The sequence below is a fragment of the Lissotriton vulgaris genome, chromosome 2_1, assembly GCF_964263255.1.
Source record: "Lissotriton vulgaris chromosome 2_1, aLisVul1.2, whole genome shotgun sequence".
In the NCBI taxonomy this organism is placed as follows: domain Eukaryota; kingdom Metazoa; phylum Chordata; class Amphibia; order Caudata; family Salamandridae; genus Lissotriton; species Lissotriton vulgaris.
This window is the reverse complement of record NC_141687.1, coordinates 265,897,708-265,924,568: the sequence shown is the minus strand read 5'-3', so window position 1 is coordinate 265,924,568 and position 26,861 is coordinate 265,897,708. Positions and strand designations below refer to the sequence as shown.

The 26,861-nt window shown below is 45.2% G+C and overlaps 1 protein-coding gene across 2 annotated transcripts in view; it reads right to left on the bottom strand.

Annotated features, from left to right (window-relative positions):
* MYO19 (myosin XIX) overlaps nt 1-26,861 on the bottom strand; it is a 603,741-nt gene that overhangs the window by 508,993 nt on the left and 67,887 nt on the right. Inside the window, exon 1 of one of the 2 annotated variants that reach the window (XM_086954911.1) lies at nt 9,772-9,895. The exons of the other annotated variant lie outside the window; for it this stretch is intronic. The gene's annotated coding sequence lies outside the window, so the exon portion shown is untranslated. Of the gene's footprint in view, nt 1-9,771; nt 9,896-26,861 lie in introns of those variants that run through there. 2 annotated transcript variants of the gene reach the window in all.

Sequence of the window (26,861 nt, the reverse complement as noted above, 5' to 3'; positions counted from 1 at the left end):
CCATTTCGTATCTAGAGCCTATAAGCTACTCCTACCTTTGCCCAAGAAATCCCATAGGCTAGTAGAAGGCAAATGGGAATCGGAATCTAACTCAACGGGAATAGTGATAGACTGGGATGTAATATATAACACTGCATTGTCCAACAAGGTATCCCCAATTCTTTGCCAGACAAAATACATGTTGCTGAACAGCACATTCTGGACTCCTCATAGGTTGTATAAATGCCATCTGAAAGACACACCCAATTGCTGAAATTGCCAGACGGCGACCGGGGATCTTGCCCATATGCTTTTCTACTGCCCTATATTGCAGACATTCTGGGAGAAAATCTTTGCTTATATCCACCAGATATTTGGAATTGACCCTGTGAAGGACTTTATCTACGTTATACTAGGTGCACTAGACACACATTTGCAGACATCCATAACCGCCAACTTTTAGATGTAATGTTAACACTGGCATGCAAGGTCATCCTTTGCAAATGTTAAAGCTCTGCGGAGGTCAATTTTAAAATCTGGCTGGAGTGGCTCTCCTTTTTGAGAGGAGCAGATAACACAGCGCTGCAATCGGCTACATGGAAACCTTCCAGCAAAAAAATATGGAACTCTCTAGATGCATCGTCCTCTCACTTTGAACCCCCGAGATGTAGGCTTGCAAATGTATGTTACCCATGTATGTTCCATTGTCTGTACATGTGAATGCACTGTGAATATCGTGCTCTCTGATAGCTTGGATGCGATATACCGGACATACTTGTCTTTATTTTTCCTTTAACTTTGTGTAGTTGTCACTTAATAGCATGGTCGAATCAATCTATGTAATGGGAGATTTATTGTATTGTCTTTTATTTCTTTTCTCTAAAATTCTCAATAAAAACGATTTGAAATAAAAAAAATAGAAAAGTGTACATGTCGAAGACTGCAGAAAGCCCATAATCTGCCAGCCGCGACCTGAACCAGTCTCCTTGAAAATCACAAGCAGAGGTCACACCTCCGTAGCTATTGGAAACAGGTCCGACTTGTTCAAATAACACTAAAGACTGCATTCCACAAAGAATGTTGCTGCCAAAGAAGTGAGCTGCAATTTTCAGCAGTCTTCAGGTCCGGCGAGAGACAGCTTAAACAGTTACCAAAGCTCATGTGAGGATGGGGGTGGCGGGGAGGGGGATACATTATTTAATGCTACAAAAATAAAAATAAAAGATGTCGTCACATAAACATGGCCACCGCATTCTTGCAATACAATTTTAAAAAACAATCAAAGATGTACTTATATGTTTAAACAATAAACTTTCGGTTGCATCACGCATTTCAATATTGTTTGTGAAGAAACAATAATAAATTGCCACTTAACCAAGCACTCCACTAGCAGGAGGTTACAATGTTACTTAAACACTGTATATAAAACATACAAAACTGTGCAGGCAAAATAAGTAACCAGTTTTTAAAGTTAATGTAACACAATTAATCAAAGAAAAACTGATTTTAAAGCCCACTTCAAACCAGACTTAGTTCCTTTCACTTTAGTTATATTTTAAGCGGATGTAAAAATTGCACAGAGCCTTTGTGAAGTCCCTCAGTGAAGGGAACTATTAGGAAAAGTGGGCTGACTAAACTGCCCGCGCTGTATGCTGTAGTGAGTCGAAATAAAATGTGAATGATAATTTAACTTGTCGGTGGATGAAGCCCGCTGACCAATTCCACTCACTCTATGTATGTATATACAACTTGATTATTGGGGAAGCAGTCTCAAAGGATAGACCTAAAAAAATCCGAGGAGGGGCTTTCAGACTTGATCAATGAAGCTATACATTTTGCATTGGTGATCGGCTGAAAAACAAAAGTCAATTTCCATGCTCGTACTATCAATCTCACCACTCACTAAGTCCTACCCTGATAAGTGTCGACCCTGAGAATTGTGCAAAGCTCCCCACTATGCCCCTCCCTCCCAGAAGGTGATCTCTTCTAACTGAATCAATTATTATAAAATTTAAGAACATTTGATATCTCCGGGCACCTGAACAATAGGTGTCTCCCATCTTGAGTGCACCTCGCAGTATAAGTATCTTGGAATGGTGTTCGACTTTAGAGGCTCTTATTTTCCCCCACACATGGAGGGCATGAAGCTAAAGGTGGCCTCTTTAAGACCAGGGTTTCGGCAGCTCGCAAAAACTTTGCATGGTCCCATCCTCGGACCTCTACAGCAGGAGATGGCAGTTAAACTTCCGCCCTCCACAGCTTAAGGCTCTGAAATTGTGGGGGAAAAACTGGCAAAACATTTAGATGTATTAACCACCCAGACCTACCGCTCAGTTTTTAAACTGCCCAATCATATCATGCACGCCCATCTGTACCTTGAATTTGGCCTCACAAAAGATAGCTAGGCTATCAAAAAAGCCTTTCTGAATATGTACCACTTCTTCCACCAGGTAGAAAACAATACCGGGCCAGCTTGGGTCTGGCAGGAAATAAATTCCTGTAATTCAAAGGTGGGCTAAAAGACCATCTAAAAAACAAATATATCAATACTCTCCCTCCATGCTGGAAACTTGGGATCTGAAAATCCCGTTCAAATAATTTAAGATCCATATTAACCATGACACCAGTTCGCTTTCCTTACAGGAGGACAAAGCTACCCTGGAAAAGAAACAGCACGCCTGGCAAGTCATTCATTTCTACAAACTCTTAAAACCACAGCCTTATCTTGATCAAGGATACCATTCCCACTTGAAGCTACCATTTATGCGCCTGTGTTTTGGCAACCAACCTACCCTTGACCAGGTTCCTTCCTTGTCCAGGACAGCAGGCTCTGTGGGTCGGGAAAGGAGACTACGGTTCAATTTTATCTGTCTGCCTGGTGTTAATTACCAAAAGAAGAAAATTGCTAATGGGTTCTTTCATTGAAGCCGGAGTAAGAACCTGCAGACAAGCACTTATACAGGGCCTTAGCCTGAATATAAGGGTTGCTAAATTGGGATAATTTATGGCAAAAGTAAATGCCTAAGCGGGCGAGTGCAAAACAAAAATAACATATGAAAACCATACATGAAGCTGCCACACATTCAACATGCTTACAATGAGACATTTTGTTATTTTGACTCAATGTGAAAAACTCTTGCCTTCAACATACTGTTTTATTAGGTCGTTTTGTTCGTACCAATCCATAGGACCTGCACATTGTTCAGACAACATAAACTAAGGGCTTGGTGTCGAGACTGATTCCAGACACTCCGCAGGATAAGTTGGCCTATAGTGCAGCTAGCTCACATTGCCACCGAAGGCCCCCTAACCTAACAGATAGCAAATGGTTTCTGGCAACCACTGAACATGACAACCCTGTCCACTAAGAGATCGTGGAAACAGTACGAAACCTATCGCTCAGTCAATCGTTCTCACTTGTTCTCAGAAAAATATACAGAGAATACACAGTGGGATGTTTTCATTAATATTTATTGTACCAATGTTATTTTTGTATAAAATACGTGTGCTGCAATGATTAGGAGACAGAAGCAGATAAACGTGATTACAAGCACCAAACGTATAAATAGTGTGTAGATTTCTACCATGGTGCTAAAACAATGCATATATGCAGGAATCTAAAACAAGGCGGTAATCAGGCGCCCTCCTACGATGTGGACCCAACTCTAAGTGTATCTAGAGTGTATGTGAGTGTAAAGCCAAGAATTCCCCCAACGGACGATCCAACCCCCTCACCTGATGGGATAGAGTGAATGATCCCATCTTGGTCACAAAATGGACACCCCTCAAAGGATGTTAGACCACTGTGTGGTGATTTCTCAGCATGCGAGGACCCTCAGCGTACCTCTCCACTAATCTATCGGGATGCCCATCTTTTATTATAGAAAGCAGCCTTGCGATGTACGCATAGATTAGTGAAGTTTGAGTTATGAAGACAGCCCTGTCGCCTCGTGGATGAAGATAGTGATGACATTTGCACGTCGTAAGGGACAAGACCTTGTACATGACTTTCAGGGCTTTGTGATAATGTTCCTCAAAGCTAAACGTAAAACAAGTTTAGTTTCGGAGAAACTAATCCAACATGGTCATGCATGTAAATGTATGCAAAAGGTCATAGCTTGGAAATGTTATTTGTGGGGACAATGTAAGAAATATGTTGCTTCACTGCATGGCCCTAACCTGGGAATATAACAATTCTAATTGCAATGGTTTTAAAAAGTATTTTGGTGTGATGTTTTTAATTAACTATGCATTTTATTAAGAAGTCTGAATCTAATCCAAATATATATGTACCAGCCAATACCTTCCATTTAGGGTCAGAGTGATTTCTTGTTTAACAGGTTCAGTGGGTGCAAAGGCATGGGTCTTATTTCACAGAAAGCTTCCTTGTAACTGTACACCAGCACACTATGCCCCCAGCAGGGCTGTATCGCTAAAGTTATGCCTTCTACTAGGCCTGGGAGCATCATGCTCATGCTCCTTGTAGTGCTCTCCTTCATCCTCCCTTGGACCAGAGTGTAGAAGAGCATAAAGAACTTCATACTAGAACTTGAAGACTGTCACAAACAGGACCGCATACCTGTCGTCCAACCAGAGCTTGGACTGTGAGACAGAATGCTAAAGAGTGGTGCGGAACCCCTGGCTACTACCTTTCCCCTGGTGCAGCAGAAGGCCATTAGCAACTAGGACATCTTTGAATCCTACTTTCTCATCAAATGGCTGTTGGAAATGGATTTTGTAAGTTTGCATTATTTGGTCATACAGAGGAAATCTTTTTTTATTCAAGTACGTTTTGCCTTTATTAAAATCATAGGCCTTCAAAAACTGAAAGAGTAAAAAAAACAAAATGCATGTTAATAACTACTATTTACAGTGCTTAAAGCATACAATTAGCCGGTTTCTAAAAGAAATTCCAATTGTGTTAGGTATATCAATATCAACACGGGCAGATTAAGTCATCTGCTAAGCAAGCAAACACGGGAGCCCCAGAATTTCAGCTATATGTGGTTGTGGTCTTAGCCATTTCAGGGGGCGGGATACTACTCAGACTTGAAAATATCAGCTTACAGACAAAACATGGACTTTAGTCAATACATATCTTATTGTAGACTCGATCGTTGTAAGTAAACACCTTAGTTTACAGACCAGTGTGTCCGATATTGCGAAAAATATCAATAATGGACCTCTATGCCAATGGTCTTGCATGTGCTGCAATGCCCAAGCTCTGCAATGCTCAATGGAGCCTAAGATCATAGTGCTCAACAGCTCCAAAGATCCATATAGTCCACCAGTGCGAAAGCGAAGCATAGGTCACAGGTTCTCTGCCATACCAGAAGTCTACAGTCCCCAAACGTATCCAGGATCATTAGTGTCCCTGTGCAAAGGACTCACAGTGCTCAACTGTGGAAAGGAACCTCAGTGCCCACCACTGCAGATATCATCCAGTGCCCAACATTGTCAAGGATCTCCAAGAAATCACCCATGCCAACAGTCCCCGGTGCATAAGAATGCCCAGGGTTCCTCGATGTCCATCAGTGCCAGGGGTCCACAGTGCCAAGGGTTGCAATGATCTCATCTAGTCCCAAAACTATACCACAGACTCACAACTCCCAGAGGGGATAGGGAATCGCATTTCACCCTATTGTGCAAGGGCCCAATGATATCATCCAGTGCCCAACATTGTCAAGGATCTCCAAGAAATCACCCATGCCAACAGTCCCCGGTGCATAAGAATGCCCAGGGTTCCTCGATGTCCATCAGTGCCAGGGGTCCACAGTGCCAAGGGTTGCCATGATCTCATCTAGTCCCAAAACTATACCACAGACTCACAACTCCCAGAGGGGATAGGGAATCGCATTTCACCCTATTGTGCAAGGGCCCAAGATTTAAAAAATCTTCTATAGGCCCTAGTGTTCACCATGCCACAGGCCCATGCCGCTCAACTGAACAGAGGGTTCTCATGCACAACTTTACTAAACTCTACAATGCCAGGAGCACCCACGGACCAACTCTGCCACAAAATATGCCCAATCTCCCCATTTGCTATCACAATAGGAATCCCTGGTTTCCCACATGTCAGAAGCCTCCAGTGCTCAAAGATCCCCAGATTCATTGGCTCCCAAACATGCCAGAAGTATAGGTTTCAAAACTGTACCATGGGTCAGCTTGCAAGGGAACAATTACCGCCCAGGCAGGGTACCTATGCCCAACATATCCTGGGTACATAAGGTCCAACAGTTTAGGAAACTAAAGGGATCGCCCAAACCAGTGGTCACAGGTACACATCCATGCTCATGTTAAACAGAGTTCGTCTAGTGCTTGGGTGTGCTGTACTCAACACTAACAAGAATCCGCAGTGATCAACCATGTCAAGAGACTGCAGTGCCACAGGTGTCAATGGGCCATCCAGGTCAAAACAATGACATAGGTCTAATGCCCAAGTTCTAATGCCCAAGTTCCCAAAATACTAGGAGCCTATTGTGCCCAGTCATGGCAGGTGGTCAAAGGTTCACACATTACGTTCAGTTGTGTAGAGTGTGCCCGGTGCTCAACTGCGCTTAAGAATCCTTGATGCCCAACTATTCTGAGGGATATTACTACTTAAGAGTGAAAGAAGTAGACAGTGTTAAACTTTATGGCGATCACTCCTGGCGAAGGCACAAGTGGTCAACAGCAGTGCACAGCTTCTGTCTGAATCAGTAAAGCTTAGGGTATGCAACGCAAAAAAGAGCCAAGTGTCCACAAAACTAAAGGTCCACATAGACCACCCATGTCAAAATTGTGTCAGAAGTTTAAACTTACCAGGGGTGTCGTCAGTGCCTAACCATGGCTGAGTCCTCGTTACACATGCCAAAGCTCCCTGTGCCCACCTAGATCAAGTGGTATCAGTTGACCCACTCCGCCTGCCATTTTTAGGTTGAGGACCGTCGCACTGCGTAGCAGTGGGCGGAGCCCGAGATTTAATGTTTCTTAGAGGGGGCTTGGAACCCGTCCCTCTTCTCCATTGGCTGGCCTAGTAAATGCTGGCCAGCCGTTGGAGGAGAGGGGCGTCACTCAGTTCAAGCCCCGTCTTTCGGATTCGTGGGCGTGTTTTTTGCATGCTTTCTATCTGTGACGTCATCCGTCACTCAGCAAAAAACACGCCCCAGATTCCGAAAATTTCAGACCTTTGCGGCAGCCATTTCTGCCCGACCGCATCCGGCCCTTATTCATTATATGGGATGCACATTTTTCAGCACATGAGTCCTGCTTGAACCAGGATAAGCGACTAACAGGGACTTAGATGGGCTTAATTTTATATCACAATATGTGCAAGGCGGAGCAGCCAGAATAAGAGATGCGGGTCAGCTCCAGGTGACTTTCAACAAAGCATCCAATTCCACTCCAGCACGCACTCATTATGCCTTAACAGGGAGAAAATTGCAGACGCCACAGATTCAACGCGCCACCGTGGATATGGAAACACCCAAAACGCAGTTAATTCGCAGTGAGAGGTGATCGGTTCTCCCCCTCACCCTGACCTGGTATGTTTTTGTCTATTCAGCTTCCTGGGAGAGTTCAAAATACTTGCATTCGGGGTCCTTTTAAATGTCTTAACTTCGGAAAATTCATCAGATTACGAATGTTGAATATTTACTTAATGAAAGATGAGAAAAAAGTGACATAGTTACTTGCAAAATACCGGCGGGAAAGCGCTGAGTTTGAGTCAATGAGCTAGGAAAGCTGTGAAGTTATCTGCTTATCGGTCTGACAATATTGTTCTTGTCCCTTCATCCCCGCGCTCACTCTATTCTCGCCCCTGTTTATTCCTTTCTCTCCTCAGCTCACTCGACCAACCAGCGTTCTTCTCTCCTCCTCATTCTCTCCTCTTCTCTCCCTGACTCCCACTCTCTTTTCCCTCCGTCGCTCGCACTCTTCCCCGGTTTCCTTTTTCTCTTCTCCTCTGCCTCTTTTTCCACCCTCTCTATCTCTTTCTTGTATATCTTGCTAAAAACAGATTCGGGCTCTGTCCATCTCCCCCCCCCACCTATCTCCCTTTGAATCCTGGCTGCCTTTGTTTAGCACCTCTTTTCTCGCTTTCTACCCTCCCCACCACCCACCCAGAACATGGACCTGAGATATAAGTCTTTCTGAGAGTCTCCCGGGTGCCGAGCGCCTCGGCAGCTACTGTTCGGAGTCTCGCCGCTATACACCAGAAGGACAGACGGACACAGACCCGAGGACTGGCGTCAGTTTCTGTGTGTAAACATTCATGACAATTTCAGGGGAGGGAGTGTGGGGGGGGGGGGAGGGGAGTACGTTTTACGGCCCATTTGCGGAAGTTAAGCAGTGTATTACAAAATAGCCGGCTGACGCAGATATGGGTCAAAGTAGATTTGTTTTAGGTTTGTATAGTACACAGCTTATATATCACTTAGACCGCTTTCACTCTGTATATGGAAGACATAAACCTGGACTACGCTTTATTGGTTTAATGGGGCCACCATGGTAAACTGCCAAAGTAAACACTCGCCAAGTAAACTCCAACAGGGAAATTATCATTTACCTCTCCCAATTTAAAATGCCTAGTAAAGCAATGTAACCCACCAACAGAAGAAGGTGCATCATGAGCCACACCCAACAGTTGAATGCCACTAGATAATATCCAGCTGGGGTATATACACACCAGGACCTCACCTATCTTGGAGTTCAATGTAGGTAAATTACCAATGGGGGAAAATGCACACCATTGAAATTACTAATCAGTAGTCGTGTTTGTTAAATTACACTGCAAAAAGGCAATTTTTTTGGGCAGTATTATGCACCTGTCCGGTAGTTTTATCAATGATTATTGCTGCACGTGCAAATGTTTAATTTAATACCAGTTGAATAAAGTCTGTAGAGTTATATAACGCAGCACATCACCCGTGAGGATATCCAGTCGCTGTCCATGGGCACAGGGACATTAGGTGATTTGCCCAGAATCATAGGATGTTGCTCTGAGATTTGAACACGGACACCCAGCTCCTGAGTGGGCATCTCTGGCTGCTGCGTCAAACACCCCCCCCCCCTTTGCATGTAAATGTGTGTCTCTCTAGGACTCTTTACTACTCACTCTATCACTATATAATACTCCCACTTTTTTACTACTCGCTCTCTAATAATCTCTTTACTAATAACGCTCTCCTACTCAATATCAACTACTCACTCTACTACTCTACTACTTACTCTGTGTGTGGGTACTAATACAATAGGTCTCGCATATGCAATCGATTAAGCTATTGGCAATGTAAATGACAATGCCATTTATTTATGATTTTTAAAAAAAAAACAAAAAAAAAAAACATGAGCAATGCCAATAGCTCTACCTTTAATAATGCCGAGACCATTGCATTGTAAATGCTTGTTCTAAATGAGAGGTAGAAAGGCCCACTCAGTATTTAGAAACAGTCCATTCTACTCGGGGATTCGATGAAAACATTGTATTTACATTTTAAGTTTAGCATTTTGCTGCATTCCTACGGTGTACGCCCTTTTCTACACTGTGCAGGTATGCATATCCGTAACAAACATTTTCAATTATAAAAACAGGTTCATACAAGTAATAACAGAAGCAGAGTTATGATAACCTTTTCTTTGGTGCCTAGACAAGTGTCTCTTCTACACTTAAGAAGTATGAAAGAAAGAGAAAAGGAGAGAAAGAGAAAAAAAGAAAAAAGAGAAGGTGAGAGAGAGAGGAGGGAGAGAGAGGGAGAGAGAGAGAAAGAGAAAGAAAGAAAGAAAGGCAGGCAGGCAGGCAGGCCTGGCAATTACCTGAATTTCCTATAGGAGATCACCATCAAGACAATCCCCTCTGTAAGGAACAAGACATGGGTAGCTTTGAATTATAAACTTGCATGAACGCACGGGCACGCAATGAGGATGCAGACTGTTGCTGCTACAAAGATGAGAATGTGTCTGAAACTCAAAAACGAGGCTAGACAGGGCCACACCCTGAAACCTCCCATTCGGGTTAGCCCTTGTCTACCTTGTTATCATATGTAATTGGGAAAGGCTGAAACGTGCAAATACATTAAAAAGAAATGCAAAAACAAACCATCTTGTCACAGCTGGTGAAACACGATTGCTACACAAGCCTTTAAGCAAGCAATTAAACATTGCATAATAACTGGCAAAGAAACCATCATTACCTTTTTTCTTCCAGAAGACAGATCAAAACTAAACTTTTGAAACTTTGGCAGTCTAGATAATCATTGTAAGCAGAGTAAGATCACTGAAACGGAAATGTGTTTTTCTAGTTAGCATGCACTGGACACGCGTTTTTTCCACATTCTGACATATTTTTCACCTTAATATAAAAAATGCACTATTACTTTCACCACCCAACATACATTTCCTCTTTAGGTCTCCGTCGACACCGAACCAAGTCGACTTTATGTGATCACCAGAAAAAGAGCTTTAATAATTGCTAAATGTTGTTGGAATACATATTTAGTATAAAATAAACTGAAGGTGGTATGTACACCGTAGCTTCCCCTATTGTGCATGTCTACAGTTAGCAGTATTAAAAAAACAGCCAATTGTATATCGTGAGGTAAGGCTTCTGTAACTCAGGTAGGTCACCCTTAGGATTTAGGAAGTCTTGCAGCTTTTGATAGACAGATTTAATACAAACTACACCAAGGGCAGTTTATATCCCATGCTGCCTCACACAATACGGCAATGATCACATGGACGCACAATTGATAAGATCTTATAAATGATACTGACATGGCTAGGGGTCACTCTTTTATATAAAACTTGGGGAAAAGCTTTGCTTGGACTGGGTGACAAATGCTAAATGGGATTTCGGATTAGGAAGGCACATTTCCCTTGGAGCGAGACCTAGACCACTCCCTATCTATGAGAGATCAAGTAGCAACTACCTCAGGAACCTGCATTTATATGTTGAAGCTCTTACGGAGAGTGTTCCACCTCCTCCCTTTATCTGTACATACAAACCCGATTCAAGCCCTGGTAGTCAGCCGTCTCAACTACTGTAATGCCCTCTTGGCAGCAGCAAACAACACCATGCTGAACAGGTTGCAAGTGGTTCAGAACACGGCAGCCCGTCTGGCCCTCAATATGCCTCCTAGAACTGCATCTCTCCCATTACTGAGATGCCTCCACTGGCTCCCCATTTGTAAAAGAATTAAGTTTAAAATCTGCTGATTGGTCTACAAAACAATCCATGATAGGGTTCCCAGGTACCTTGCGTAAAAACTTGTTCATTACCTACCAAGCAGATCTCTGCGTTCTGGAGAGAAGGCTCTACTTGTTATCCCTCAGTTTAACAAACCTCGTGCCGGTGATAAAGCCTTCTCCTACCTGGCTCCTTGATACTGGAACCAGCTCCCCGTCCACTTACACAAGTGCCTGAATTTTCTGAAGTTCAGGAAACGTCTGAAAACGGAACTCTTCAACAACTGACCACCTGTTTTAGCCTCTGGACCTCCAACTACAGCGCGGAGATACCCCTCCGGGAATGATTCTAGCGCTCTATAAATCCTTCATACATTCCTTTGATGAATACCTTTCTGGTGCGGAATGGCAAATTGCCCCGAGACACGTAGCAAAAGTTTCCAGAAACACACACTTCAAGCTTATCTAATTGTATTATTTACACTGCACATATCTCACACCACAGAAGTTGCATGGCATGCTCTCTGCTGTTCTCGCTGTATGCCTAGGATGCAAGCACTTTTTATCATAGGATCTGGTCTTGCCTAGTGAGAAGTGAGTTTTGGGACAAGACAATGAACCAGGAGAGAAGATGTAGCCTTATGGCTAGATTGGTCGACCTCGAAGCTGGGGAACCAGGTTCGAGTTTCTGCAACTAAGCTCAACATCCTGTGATTCTGGGCAAATCACTTAATCTCCCCGTGCCTAACAAAAATGAATGTGTCCTTCTGCAACGAAACTGGTGCTATGTAAAGCGCTCTGATACCCGATGTCTCAGGTCTAGTTTGCGCTATATAAAACTGTAAAAAAAAATATATATTAAAAAAAGAAATATCAAAATGTTACTGTGCTCACTGATCGGCATAATAGTCTTACTCCTAAAATATGCCTTCTACGCTTCTTGTCTAGAACAGGGTTCGGCCAAGTCTGTCCTGGAGGGTCGGATCCATTCCAGATTTTTAGCATATCCCCATTTAGATAAATGTAGTCATCTTAGAAATCCGGCCCTTCAGTACTGACTTTGGAGAACCCTGGTCTAGAACCAAACAGGATAAGAAGACGAGTAGGTTTAGTCACATTTGTAGCAAAGAGCGTTCTAGTCTTAACATGGAAATCTGCTCAAGCCTCCGACATTAAACAAATGAAACCTAGCTGAAGATAGTGCCTACAAAAGTTTAGATACAGGGCAGGTAATACACTAGACATATTTGATCAGGATCTAATCCTTGAAAAATGTAAGCCAAAATCATATGACTTACCTCTATGAAATCAGCACCTTGACAGCACAATGAATGATTGCTTACTGAACTCGCTCTATAAATTGGATTCTCACATTCCCGACTGATGACTATCAAGTTCCAGTCAGTACACCACCATTTTGTAGCCACCTTTTGGATTGAATTCCTGTGTCTTACTTCCCTGCAAAACTCCTATTATGATGGGGTTTCCTTTTGCTGTGGTTTTTCTCGCTGCTTGGCTTCCTTTAGAATAGCTTACACTAAAAATGATACAGTTGTACTTAATGAAATAATAAGCAGGTAAATCAGTAAATCCTAATAAATGATCAAGTTACTTACTGTGGGTAACGCCTTTTCTGGAAGACGTTGGCTACGCAGGTGGTAATCAGGAGTGGGGTCTAGAAGCAGGAGATCAAGAGGGTGAAGTAGAAACAAACTTCAACAACTTCTTCTAGTGCTTCATCAACAAACCAGACTTCGACTATGAGGTCTTGGTGCAAAAAGACCATCATCCACGGGAACAGATCTTCCACGGGAACAGCAGCTGAGCCTTCCTTCTTTTACTGTTTCACCAGGAGCTGCATTGCCTGCTTGTCTTCAGGTGCATCGAATTGCACTCTGCGCAGGCCTTGCGGTTGTGTCCTGACCCTCTAGCACTACAGATAGACCAACTGGGACTCGGACACAGACATAATGCTGTGACAATCCCCACAAGGCTCGAAACCTGTAGGTTTTTCAGGGGATATGTCCCCGGCGCACTAGAAAGGCAAAACATTGTCAAAAAAAAGTCAAAAACAATTGGTCAAAAAATAACAGAGGTAGCTGTCTGGATGTGTGCTTTTGCCGCTGAAAGAAAGGAACTGATGTCAGCGTGTTAGGGTGGCACCTATATGGGCACTGTGTCGTCACAACGCAGTCTATGTCAACGCCAAGTCGAAGACGTCACCTCCCGGGACACAGAGGTGCTGTTCAAGATTTTCCAGGGCCAGTCAGAGAGAATGGCTTCATTTGCAGGGAAGCCCCAGTATTACGGTACATGGCAGGGCTACCAGGTGAAACAATGCTGCCTTTTAGTTGAAAGCCTTGGCACAGTTCTCTATGGTAATCGCTCACAGAGACAAGAGACCCCTGTTACAAAATGGGTCAACACATTGCTTTGCTCCTCCTGTCAGTCCGCTTTCTATCGGTGTTCCTCAAACATGCTAACCTTCTCATTCTGGACAGTCTCTCCTCCTGCAGTGCCAGGTGCTCAGTCTCTGAGCAGGCAGGCAGGCAACAAGTTGTTAGATAGAGAGACAGCTCCTCCGGTAAGATGTGCAGACTTCAGGTCATGTCCCCTCAACTCTGGGAGCCTGGCTGTCATGCAGGCACCAGCCCTGGTCACACAGCAGCAGAGCACTCTTCTCTTTCGTCATGAAACTGGCACCAAATGGTTTGGTTTGGGTCCCACGGCTATATTCCTTTTCCCAGAAATGGGAAACAGATCCAACCACTGCTTCAGAGGCAGTATGACTTTCTTTTCTTTCAAAATGTCGTTTTCTGGCAATAGCTCAGACATAACCGTTTTGCAAGGTGATGTTTCTCATAACAGGTAGCAATGATGCTGGCTTCAAACCAGAGGACCCAAAACAAGGGCACAACAAATTGTGCTATCTCTGGACATGGCAGTCATCGCCATTCCTGAAGCAATAACTGGGGACAAACAAAAGGGAAAGCCCTGCTAGAAACTACCTAATCTTTTACAACAGAAATTGCTGGCCCATCTCTCATCCATACCACCTTCTAAAACGTTAGGAGCAGGAAGAAATAAATTATAATCAAAGGACCTAATGGCATTTCTAAACATGGACCTGTCTCAGTGTCCGGGTCTCCACCTTCCAGCCACACGAATGCAATCAATACACTTTCCCTGTCTGGGAAAGCAGCGATTTACCCTCCATTTTGTGCCAAGCTAAAGCATGGGGCTTCCAAAACGGATCCCACTCATCCTAGTACTCAGACTCTCACCACATAGTCTTACTACACATCCACCACAAATACACTCACTCAGCATGCACACAGATTGTCAGTGCAAGTGTCTTGGTCTTAACCCTATAGCAAAGTTTACTCCAGTGAGGTCAATAGATTCATACTCCCCTTTGATAAGGTCTGATCAACACTAAAATTAACAAAACGCAGTGCACTGCCACCATTGCGTCTTGTGGTCAACCCAGGACATCGGCAGTAGTCCCATGTCATTTATGATGGCATGTTTGATGCACCCCCTCCAGATCACAGAACAGATTCTGGACCTTGCGATTCCATGGACAGGCAAAGGCCTCTATGCACATGTTGGATTAGCGTGATTGCAGACCCAATAAAAAAAAGTCAAGATACTAGTTATATATGCAGTCAGAAACTCAGGAAAGGGGAACATGCCTATTTACTATGCAGGTCATATTCCTTTCCCAACAGCTGTCTTTCCCAGATCAGACCACCCGGAACTTTATTCCACAATTTGAGAAGTCCAGTCGTCAGATTGGCAAAACGGGTGGGAAAGTCTATCTGCATTCCCATGCTGCAATCAACCTTTGTGCTCCACCATGATATCTTTGCCTTGTAATCAAATAGAACAGCAACAGCCTGGGAATAATTTTCACTCCTCATTGCCACCGACCATGTAAGTGGCTTGTGATGTGTATGCACCACAAATCTGGTATAAAACAGGTAAGGACAGAACCTCATTGGGGCCCACACTGCTGCAGAATATTCATTTACAATGGTAGTCCAGTCCTGTTCCAAAGGAAATAGTCTTCTACTGATAAAGGCCATTAAATTCTCTCCACATTTGTCATCACCTTGAGCCAGTACTGTTCGAACTCCATTATCTGAAGGTTCAGTCTGTACAATGAATGGCTGGCAGTAGTCAAGGGATTACATAGTGCAGCCTTCAGGTGCTCAAAGGCCTTCTAACATGACACAGTCCGAATCAGTTTCCAACGCTGTTTCTTGGACGTCAGTGCCATCAAGGATGTAACTATGGCCATACAGTTGGCTGAAACGTTACTGTATTAGCCAATGAGTCCTAAAAAGGAACTCACTGGTGTGTACGAGTTGGGAACCTTCCACTCCAAAACAAACTGGGTATTAGTGGCCATAGGGCGGTTCTTCCTATCGCCCACCTAATACCAAAGGCAGACTATAGAGGACTGCCCCACATTGCACATGGTTGCCTTGATGGTCAGTTCCACTCCTGGTATGCTAACACCTTTTCTGGGTGTACTAGGTGATCCGTACAGATCATAGCTAAAAATTGCAATGTCGTCACAGTAGAACTTTTCCAGCCATGAGAGAACATGGTTGACTAGGTGTTAAAATACAGTTGGCACATTTTTGAGCCCAAAAACCTTAACTCTAAACTGGTACATGCTCTATGGCGCAGAGAATGCAGTCTACCACATGGCAATCATTGTCAATTCAACATTACATTAGCTACTGGTCAGATCAAAGGTACCCAAAAAGTGAGCAGCACGCAGGTGGTCTTCCAAGTTCATCACTCACAGGATCGGGTGCGCACCCATCTTGGGTACCTAAGTAAGGACTCGGTAATCCACACAGAAGCACAAGTTTGTTGATCCTTGCTTCAACACCAATACGAATGGACAGGCCAAAGAACTACAACAATGCTAAATCAAGTATAACATCTTCAGAACCTCTGATTTGATGTTTTACTGAAACTGGCCCGACATCCTGTGCCCAGAGATCTTCAATGGCAAGTTATTCCCTCAATCTAGGTTGTGCACACAGACAGTTGTCAACCCTGGGGTCAGCTAAAAGGACAGATCAGGTGGACCCCGTTGGCCTCATCCGAAGGCGGAGGAACAGCTACAGGTCCTCATGCAGGATCATGATTTGGTGGATGTCTGGCGCGGTCGACACCTTCACAGCAGGGAAGGAACCTGCATATCAACAGCGGGCACTACATGGTCCAGAATCGATTACTGGTTAACATCGCGCGACAAGGACACTTGGGTCTGTAACAGGCTCATCTCACCCAATCCCTCTTGGATCACGCTCTGGTCCTTCTAGAATTCTCGCTGACTGACGCACCAAACAGGGCTTTCACCTGGAGGCTTCCCTCTGGGACCAGGTCTTCAGGGAGGAGATTATGTGTGCATTCACTGAATATTTTGAGAAAAGTACTGGCCTGTTTGACTACCAGTCCATGATGTGGGGGGGATGTTAAATCAGTTATTAGAGGCAAGTGTATCGCCAAGAAGGCGAGGGCCTACGCTCGCTCAGAGGCGACCTCCGGCACCTTGAAAGGGAGATATGGGCACGCGAATCAAAGTATTTCGCCTTCAATCAGCTAGCAACTCTAGGACAAAATAGGAAAAAGGTTGCCGAATTTGAGGAGGCATCACACAGAGAGAGACACTATCTAGGAAAGGAGGCTTGAGCCTGCCAATACGGCGAAGGTGACAAAGCCGGAAAAAACTCTGGTGGGACTTCTCAAAAAGCCATGAGCAAACTAATATATTGGCAAGCTACGTGTTGGTGAAAATGGATTAGTTGTTGGACAGGCAGAAATGCTTGCCTTCTGTATCTCATTATATGCCGCACGTCAGACAGAAGCACAACCTGATCTGCTCCCCTTCCTGGACTCGATTGAATTGGTATGGCTAAGTGATGTCATCTTAGATATCTGGACGAGCCATTCTCAGAGGAGGAGACGATCGATGTCATTAGGTCTATGCCCAGGGAAAAAGCGCTGAGATTGGACGGACTAACGTCCAAATTCTATAAGGAGTTTGCGCCACTACTCGCATTCCTCAACATGTACTAGGAATCACTAGAGCGGGAAATTTTTGCCCCCTTCTCTCAGAGAGGCACTCATTGTGACCATTATTAAGCCAGACAAGAACCCACAGCTCTGCAATTCCTTCAGACTACTATCAATGATTAACCTTGATAATAAAATCCACGCGAAGTTGCTGGCCACGAGACTTCTCCTCTGGCTTCCCACGGTGCTTAGACCTGATCAGTGTGGCTTTGTTCATGGTAGGAGTATTTCCTATATCCTTCGCACCCTTTTCGCAACCATGCAGGAGGTTGACTATTCTCTCCTGACTGCCACCATTTTTTTGGATGCTACAAAGGCATTCAATACCTTGGAATGGCCGGACCTTTTACACTTCTCACCCGTATCATCAGGAGCCCGTCCTTTTAAAAAAAAATGTTCTACTATATTCTACTCCGACGGCTATGTTACAGTTCAATGAAGTGGTCTCCCCTCTGTCAAGGTGGCTGCGGCACGAGGCAGGGGTGCACGCTGTCAACCCTCCAATTTGCTGTAGCTATGGAGCCACTGGCAGCTTGATTATGGCAGCATCACGCACGGCGCGGCCTTGTCTTTACTCCCCGGGTGATCTTGGTGTCTATGTATGCAGATGACGTGACTCTATACGTTAACCACCCGGCTATAAATCTGGACCCCCTCATTCGCAAAATCACTAGATTCGGAGGTCTCTCAGGCGTCACAATCAACTGGGCGAAGTCCACGCTCTTCCCGCTAACTGTGGCCACTGACACGGTCCAGTCGGAATTTCCACTTAAACGGGCAGAATCCCCAGTGAAATATTTGGGCATCTGGATAAGTCGGGATTCTGAAGAGCTGTGGCGTTATAATTATGGCAGACTTATGGGATGGTGAGAGCCGGCTGAACAGTTGGAAGTCGCTCCCGCTGTCTCTGGAAGGCAGGATCGCGATCGCCAAGATGGTGATATTACCCACATTCTTATATTTTTTTTACCAACCTCCCGCTACTTTTCATTGCGGAATTTAAGAGGAGGCTTCATTCGAATCGGATATCCCTGGTTTTGGCGGGTAGGCAGTCACGTATTGCATGGGAGACCCTCACGCTTCCGTTTGAAGCAGGGGGATCTGGGTGCACCGGACATGGAGTTGTACTATAATTGTGAACAAGCCGAGTTCTGATTTTATTGGATTCCTCCAACTCAGTTTATGGCACACACCGCCCCTGAAAGTGACCAGGCGGGCCCGGTTCTGTTGCATACGGTTTAGGCAACAGAGCCGCCCACGGGCCGAGATTAATCCAGTTGGCTGTACAGTTTGGGCATGGCAGGAACTTAGTCGTAGGGCATGTTTGGACACGCTATTCGCACCTTCCGCGCCACTCACTAGACACCTAGCATTACCTTTCACTACTAAGATGGGAATCTGCCAGACTGCGAAAGCTACAGCTGCACACAATGGGGCAGGCATTCCCTGACAGCATCTTCATTAGCATGGATGCTGTGCCAGGGGATGAGCACACGGGACTGATGGATAGAATTACACAATTCCAGCTAAGAGCAGCGCTGCATGCTCTTTAGGACTCGTTCAGGTGGCACCACCGACATTCCGTGTCCTGGAAGAGTTTTTAGGCAACCCCTCATCTCGCAAACACATTACCCACTTATACTCTGGTATGCAGTGTGAATCCCCGATAAGTATCCCCCTGCACAACGCAAATGGGAAAAAAGCCTGGGAGTCTCCTTTGAGGAGGGAGTGTGAGCATACTGCTGCGCGCAGGCCAGGGAGCGGTCGTCCAATTACAGACTACTATTGATTCTTTTTAAGTTTATTCACAGGCTGTACAGGACCCCTGTGTGGATGCATAGAGCTAGTTTGAGTGAGGGTACACGATGGGTGCGCTGCAGGACGCCAGAGGCCTCCTTCCTCCACTTGGCGTGGGAATGCCAGGATGTTACGGAGTATTGGGGAGGCATCTTTGATGTGTTGGAACAAGTGATAAGTTGTAAATGTGAACACTCACCGCTGGTTGCCCTTCTTGGCTAAGCACAAAAGGTACCGGCGGAACATAGGAAGCTAGCGTTCATGCTAATGCTGCTGGCTAAAAGGCGGGTGGCAATCTGCTGGGGTCGCGGGCGGAAATCGCGTTTGGCTCACTGGCTTAAAGATGCATCATTCTGCCATAACCAGCTATCAGAATTTTGGGAGCTAATGCCTGCACAGGCGCGTCCTTATATATGGGAACCATTACACAGCTACCTCAGTGCCCAGCCACTCGACCAAGCGGAGGCCTCCACCACTGAAAGTTAGGTGATGCGATGAGACTGTTCAAAATAATTGTGATGGCACTGCTTGCGTCACTGAGACACTCCATGATCGACGGCCAGAGCGATCCCCTCCCCCCCCCCCCTACTCCTTGCTTTACGTTCTATTTTTTCTCTCAATATAAAGCAAGTTCTGTTTACACAGGGAATTTAAGCGAATTAAGTCTGCTGCATGGATACCGGGACACTAGATCTATTGCTGGACTTTCAATGCCAATAGATTAACAAATGCATCCGGAGAAGACAATGTATACGAATGATACAATGTCCCATCAATCTTTCCATGCTTGCAATGGATTACCGCTGTAGTCTGTATTTGATGAAAACTTATTAAGAAAATGAAAAAAAAACCTGGGATCAGCTAGAAGAGATGGGAAATTAGTCTCTCTACACTCCTTGTTGGGGCGGGACTGTCTCCATTTATGGTAAAGGAAATGTATCCCAGTCATGAATAATCCAACTGCAATTGAATCTGACATCCAGACTTTATTTAAGTCACAGCAAGCACAGCAAGCACAAAATCCTGCATGTGCACTGTAGGCCTAGGCCCAAAATTAACAGCGAGGCTCAGAGTTTAGCACCGAGGCCATGGAAGGGTACAAAAAGTATACCCTGGGCTATTGTGCGTGTCCCAGGCTATGTACATCGAGAGGTAGGGACAGTGTACCATCTTTTAGTAATCAGCAACAAAACAGGCCTTTTATCCTATATGAATGATATACCTGCCAGCTCATTTAAGATTCCACTACGGTCATAACAAGTCCATGCACCGACATTTTTGGGTGAATATAGAGTGCAAGTATGGTTTATGGTAGAAGGTTACATACTCTTTGCAATTGTGTATGTATGGCGTGATCAGTGAGATTAATTTTGGTTTAAATCTGGTCTGAAATGACACAAGAGGTGGTTGGGTAACAGTCCCCATACAGGGGTAGTGTATTGTCTACATTCCAGAAGAGAAAGGTATAACTATAGAAACCAATGAGTGGAGGAATAGAGACATGACTGTCTTTATTCTATGTGACTTTTCTTTGGTTTCAACAATTACCATTGAAAGAAAAATTGGCAGATTATCCAATAGAGCACTTGTTAGAAGGCAAACTATCCCCTCTTTTTCCCCGCTTCTAACCTCTACAAAAGTCCCAACTCCCTCGTCCCCCTTTATATCCTCCCACACACATACACACACGTTTCCCCCTTTAGAAACCTAAGATTGCCCCATTTCCCCTCCTTCCATAAACCTAATCTTATTTCTAACTGGAATCAGTAGTTCATCTAAGGCTCTTAGTCTTGAGGTCTTGTTTTGTGAAAAACGTGTAATAATTTCCGTTAGCATAAGCTGAAGCCATTTTGGTTGTGTAATCCATTTTATTAGCTATGTAATTCTTCCGTCTTCACTGTTGCTTGCCCTTCTATTCTGCTCGAGTCATCAGCTTTAGTAAACACCTTCTGTACTGGGAAAAAGCAATGTATCTGCTGAGCAAAGGCCTGTAGCTGCTGAAATGCACCTGGTTAAAGACATAACTGTCAACTATGTTCTGCTGTTGTAAACAGTTCTGTTCCCCCTCCCACTTTGCTGACTAAGTGATCTCACATCTGCCCATGTTTATCAGTAACTATTCCTGTGTACGCCTGTACCTTCTATTTGTATCTACATGCTTACTCTGCAACAAACTATGTGTATAAGCACCACAGTCTGTATTCAATGTACTACCTCCTGGAACACTTGAGGGTGTTGTATGGACGTGGTCCCACTCATGAGTGATTAATAAACTTGTTATTTGAATTCCAGCTTCTGTGCCAATCTCTATTTTGTTGGTCTATGGACCCGTGGACAGAGAAGGGTTACTTACCCCTGCACTGGTGTGCCCATTAAAAGGCACATTTCCACAGTTGGTGCCCGACACATGGATACTCATCGGAGACACAGCTGTGCAAAGGAGTGGTCTTGACGGAAGAGTGGAATATTACTGAGGAGACGTCCTGCATGAGAAGACCCCTTGTCTTTGCAGACCGAAGTGACTTTTCCATTTTTTCCCGATTTGAGCCTCCAGGTGGTGGCAGGTCCCGACTGAGGTATCCTTTGGAGTAATTTTTTTGCAGTGACCATTAGGTCGACCAGGAGATTGGCAGTTGAAAGTTGGTGAATGTAGCTTGGTTAGGTCGCTGAAGCGGCACTCTTGATTTGGTTGGACAAGATTCTGGTTTTGTTTTTTTGATTTATTTTTTGCAAAAGATAAAAGGCAGGTAATGTAAAGATTTTTTTCTACTTTGGAATATTTTGGAAAAGTAATGTTTTACAAAACCTTGGTAGCATGTCTGTTTCCAGCACACTCAGTAGGCTGTGTTGCTGTCTTGGAGGTACCAAAATGAATTTAGACAGAAGTCATCCGGCTCCCCCAGAGGGGACACCTAATAGGCATATGTACATTAAATACGGTATTTCTTCCATAATGTATAGTACACTGTGGAACAAATATACAAAAAAGGAGCCTGATCTCCAATAGCCAGTAAGTGGGTCATTTGACTTAAACACTGTTCTACATATTGAATCTTTTTAGTTTAAAAAAAAGTTGACAAGACATGTTTGATTGTGTACGAATGTGGAAGAAAGAAGTGCAAGAGAGAGTGAGGAAAGAAGAAGCTATAGCAGAAAAAGAACAGCGTATAACAATATATCGAAAAGCAAAGCACTGGAATTAAAATATAAAGAGATGAAGGCAATAAAAGAAAAAGAGGAAAGGGAGCGTCGGTTAGAGATAACTGGCCAGTACCCTATTAGGCGCCCCATTTATTCTATACTTAATAAACCTCAGGATGATTCCATCTTGGTAGATTGACCTCCGCCCCGCATAAGTTACCCTCTGCCCCTGAGAATGATCTTGCTGAAGAACATTTTTCTTCAGATGATAAAGACATAGATAAGCAAGATGGGCGGCACTCACTCTACTTTGACTACTGATGAAAAGGCCAATATCAGATCCACTGCTTGCAAAGAAGCTCATGAGACTACTTCTGCCCTAGACCTTGTAGCAATGGTTCAGCAGTGGAAAGATTTCGAGCAGTTGTATTTTGCAGAGTACTTCACCTGGGAGGTAATACTTGGTTTTAGAAACGTTTCTAAAAACTTAGAGCCCACTGATATCAATTCTGATTATAAACAATTAAGTGATGGAGCTTTCATTTTTTCAAATATACCTGATCTAATTAGGTGAGTAGTTACATTAAGACATGCTACACTACGTTTAAAAGCAGAGCAAAAATCAGCTAGTAAAGTTAAAACTGCATAAACAATTCAGACCCCAGCCCAAAAAGAAGAAGTTTTAGAAACAGCCAATGACCCTAGTGATACTATAGCTACTATGTAACCAATGCTTGAAGCTGCGCCTTTGTATGTTCCTCTAAAGGGTGCGGGAACAAGTGCTGATAAAAAGATTCCGATGATGCAAAGGGATATTTTGTTTATAGTTGGAGTTATACTCCTTGGAGTAGAGCAGACGTTATGGCTCTTAAGGCTGCTCTGCCCGATCTGCGTAAAAATCCACCCGCTTTCTATGAAGAAGTGGAAGGAGCCATGAGCTCTTGCACTATGACCTTGTCAGATATCGATATTTTTGGGGACTTATTTTGCCCCTGATATGTGGAGAACCATTCGGAAAATAGATGATAATGTAGCATATGGTGACACATGAGTGCATTTAGAAGAAATAGATGCGTTGAGGGAACCTGAGCAAAAAACACAACAGGAGATATTAGATCTTCCTAAAGCTATTGTGTCTAAAACTCTCATACCCCCTAAGAAAATAGATTGGACAACGTTAGCGTCTTGTAAACAGAAAGCGGAAGAGTCAGTTTCTCATTTCTTTACACGATTTGAAGAGACATTCCATGATTTTAGTGGGCAGTCATTAACAGATGACACGGGTAAGCATGTGTTCATCGACAAATTTGTTGCTAACATGTTGCCAGAAATAGCTAGTCGCTTCAAGGCCCGCGAGAGTTTTTGGGCTACCTCTTCCCCAGTCTCCCTTTTGACTATGGCCCAGTATTATGAGCGTCAGGAATTGGAAGCAAAAGGCAAAGAGGATAAGAAGGTTAAGGATTTAAAGCCGAAAGTTATGTTGGCTCAAGTATATAGTCCACCATTCAGAGGTAGTGGTAGAGGCGGGCGTGCAGTATATACCCATGGTGTATCCCCTTTTTCTCAAGCAACTTTGTCTTCTGATCAGTGTGCTTATTGTAAAGAGATTGGACATTGGCGTTCTGAGTGCCCGCTTTTGCGAGGTCAGCAGTTTAAACGGGGTAGAGGAAGTATGAGAGCACGCCCAGGGAATTCAGGACATAGGGGAGGAATAGGAAATCGTAACAGATTTGAGGCAGTTGAATACAGACCAAATTATCCTAAAAACCTTTGATAGACGGAATCAATCCCAAATGTCAGAATATTCGGCTGATGTTTTGAGGATTCTGATTATGCATAGGAATGCCTAGGATGGGGTAAGGAACCAGTAGAGCAATTGGGTCCTTATGTTGATGCAAGCGTCTTGGGATCTACTGATCGGTTTCTGGTTGACACAGGGGCTACCTGTGGTGCTTGGTCTAAAAGATTGGTTCCTAGGGCTCTCCTGTCCGGCACAATGATAACATTGATAGGATTTGATGGGACACCTACACCTAGCCAACTTTCACAGGAACTTTTTTTTTTTTTTTTTTTTTTATTCGGACTTCACGCACAAGTTACTTACCTTCGGTAACGATATATCTGTAAGAAACAGTAGTTAGTATTAGATTCCTTACCTTAGAATATCCCCAGGCGTCAGACTGGATCCGGAAACTTTGGCGTAGCAGTACCCTCGCGCGTCGGTAGGAGTCGTTTGCGGCTCCGCATCCGTCATAGGCGTCGTCTGCGGCTCCGCATCCGTTGTTGGCGCCAGGATGACGTCGCCGGAGTACTTAGACGTCGCCCTTGCGTGCTGACGTCAGTTCTTATACACAGCTTTTCCGCGCCAGAAATGCAGAGCCTTGATAAAAACCAACACTGGTGCCATGAAACTAGGGCCCTGAAAGGGGATGACCTTTACCCTAGATATCGGTACGCAGAACAGGGAGGATGGGTGGGGAGGATGGGTGGGGCGGCAAGGAATCTGATACTAACTACTGTTTCTTATAGATAGATCGTTACCGAAGGTAAGTAACTTGTGCATCTGAAAGAAACAGGTTAGTATTAGATTCCTTACCTTAGAATAGATACCCCAGCAATACCAACCCCAGTGGTGGGTCTGCGAACCAATGATCACACCAGAAAGTCCTGGAGAACGGAACGACCAAAGAAGCAATCTCTCCGGACTTGGCTGTCCAGGCAGTAGTGTCTTGCAAACGTGTGCAGCGAGGCCCACGTAGCTGCCCGACAGATGTCCTGCAAGGGGACTCCCCGACCCAGGGCAGTAGTAGCCGCTGTGGCCCGAGTGGAATGGGCCTTCAGCCCAACAGGAGGCTCTTTTTTAGCCAAAGAGTTTCAGACCTTGATGCACAACACGAACCACCGAGAGATGGTCCGTTTGTGCACCGCCCGACCTTTCTTAGCGCCCACGTAACCAACAAAGAGTTTGTCATCCACCCGGGACTGGCGTGTGGAATTCAAGTAGAATGAGAGCACACGTTTTGGGTCCAGACGGTGGAGCCCCTCTTCCTCTTTCGAGGGATGCGGAGGCGGAAATAAGGTGGGCAAGGTGATGGACTGCCCGATGTGGAAGGCTGTGACTACCTTGGGCAGGAAAGAGGGTCACGTCCGCAACACAACTTTGTCTGGATGGACAGAAAGGAAGGGAGGTTTAGAGGAAAGAGCCTGGAGCTCACTCACCCTCCTGGCAGAGGTGATGGCAATCAGGAAAGAAGTCTTCAGAGTAAGGAGACGAAGAGGACAGTTATGAAGTGGCTCGAAAGGAGCGCACATCAGGTAGGTCAGAACAAGGTTCAAGTCCCACTGAGGCATCACGAAAGGAACAGGAGGAAACATAGGAGTGATGCCCTTGAAAAACCTATTTACAACTGGGGACTTAAACAAAGAGGGCTGATCAGGGAGCCTTAAGAAGGCGGAAATAGCAGAGAGGTAGCCCTTGATAGTGCCCAGAACTGAGCCCTGCTGGGCAAGGGAGAGAAGAAAGAGGAGAACCTCTGAAAGAGGGGCAGAAAGGGGATCCACAGCATTTGCTGTGCACCATGCCACAAATTTGTTCCACCTGCAGGCGTATACCGTTTTTGTGGAGGGTCGCCTGGCTGCCAGAATCACATTACAAACTTCAGGAGGCAAGTCAAATGGCCTCAACTGCCGCTGCTCAATTCCCACACATGTAAGTGGAGACTGGACAGGTTCGGGTGGAGGACCGTCCCCAGTAGCTGCGACAGAAGGTCCTCCTGAAGAGGCAGACGAATCCGGGAATCGACAGACATGCTGAGTAGCTCGGGATACCAGTATCTTCGTGCCCAGTCCGGAGCCACAAGGATAACTTGGGCCCGGTCGCGTCTGATCTTCTTCAGCACTCTGGGCAGAAGTGGTATAGGCGGAAAGGCGTACAACAGACCGCAGCTCCACTCGCGACGAAAAGCGTCTCCGAGCAAATGCCGCCTTGGAAATTCCAACGCGCTGCACTGATGACATTGCGCGTTCTCTTCTGTGGCGAATAGATCTAACCAAGGCTCTCCCCACTGCTGAAAGAGGCCTTGCGCCACGTCCGAGTTCAGACACCATTCGTGATCCATCATGCACAGACGGCTGAGTTAGTCTGCCCTGGCGTTCAGGGAACCTGCCAGGTGTTGAACCACCAGGGTCACGCCCTGATGTTCCAGAACCTGCCAGAGGCGCAGAGCCTCATGGCATAGGGTCCATGACCCCACCCCGCCCTGTTTGTTGGAGTACCACATGGCGGTGGTGTTGTTCGTGAACACCTGCACTACACTCCCCCAGACAGCGGGGAGGAATGCCTTCAGTGCAAGCCGGATCGCCCGCAGCTCCAGAAGGTTGATGTGGAGCCGGGACTCCGCAGGAGAACAGAGGCCTCTGATCTCCGCCTCTCCCACGTGGCCCCCCCAGCCCTGGAGGGACGCGTCCGTCACAACTACGTGATCCGGTTGGGGTAGGGAGAGGGATCTGCCGCTGACCCAATCGTGGTCCGTGAGCCACCACTGCAACGGTCTTGCAGTTCCCTCCACATCAAGACATGGTCGAACAAGTTGCCCTGATGCTGGGCCCACTGAAACTTCAGGTCCGACTGCAGAGCCCGCATCCGCCACTGGGTGTGATGCACCAGAAGGATGCAGGAGGCCATC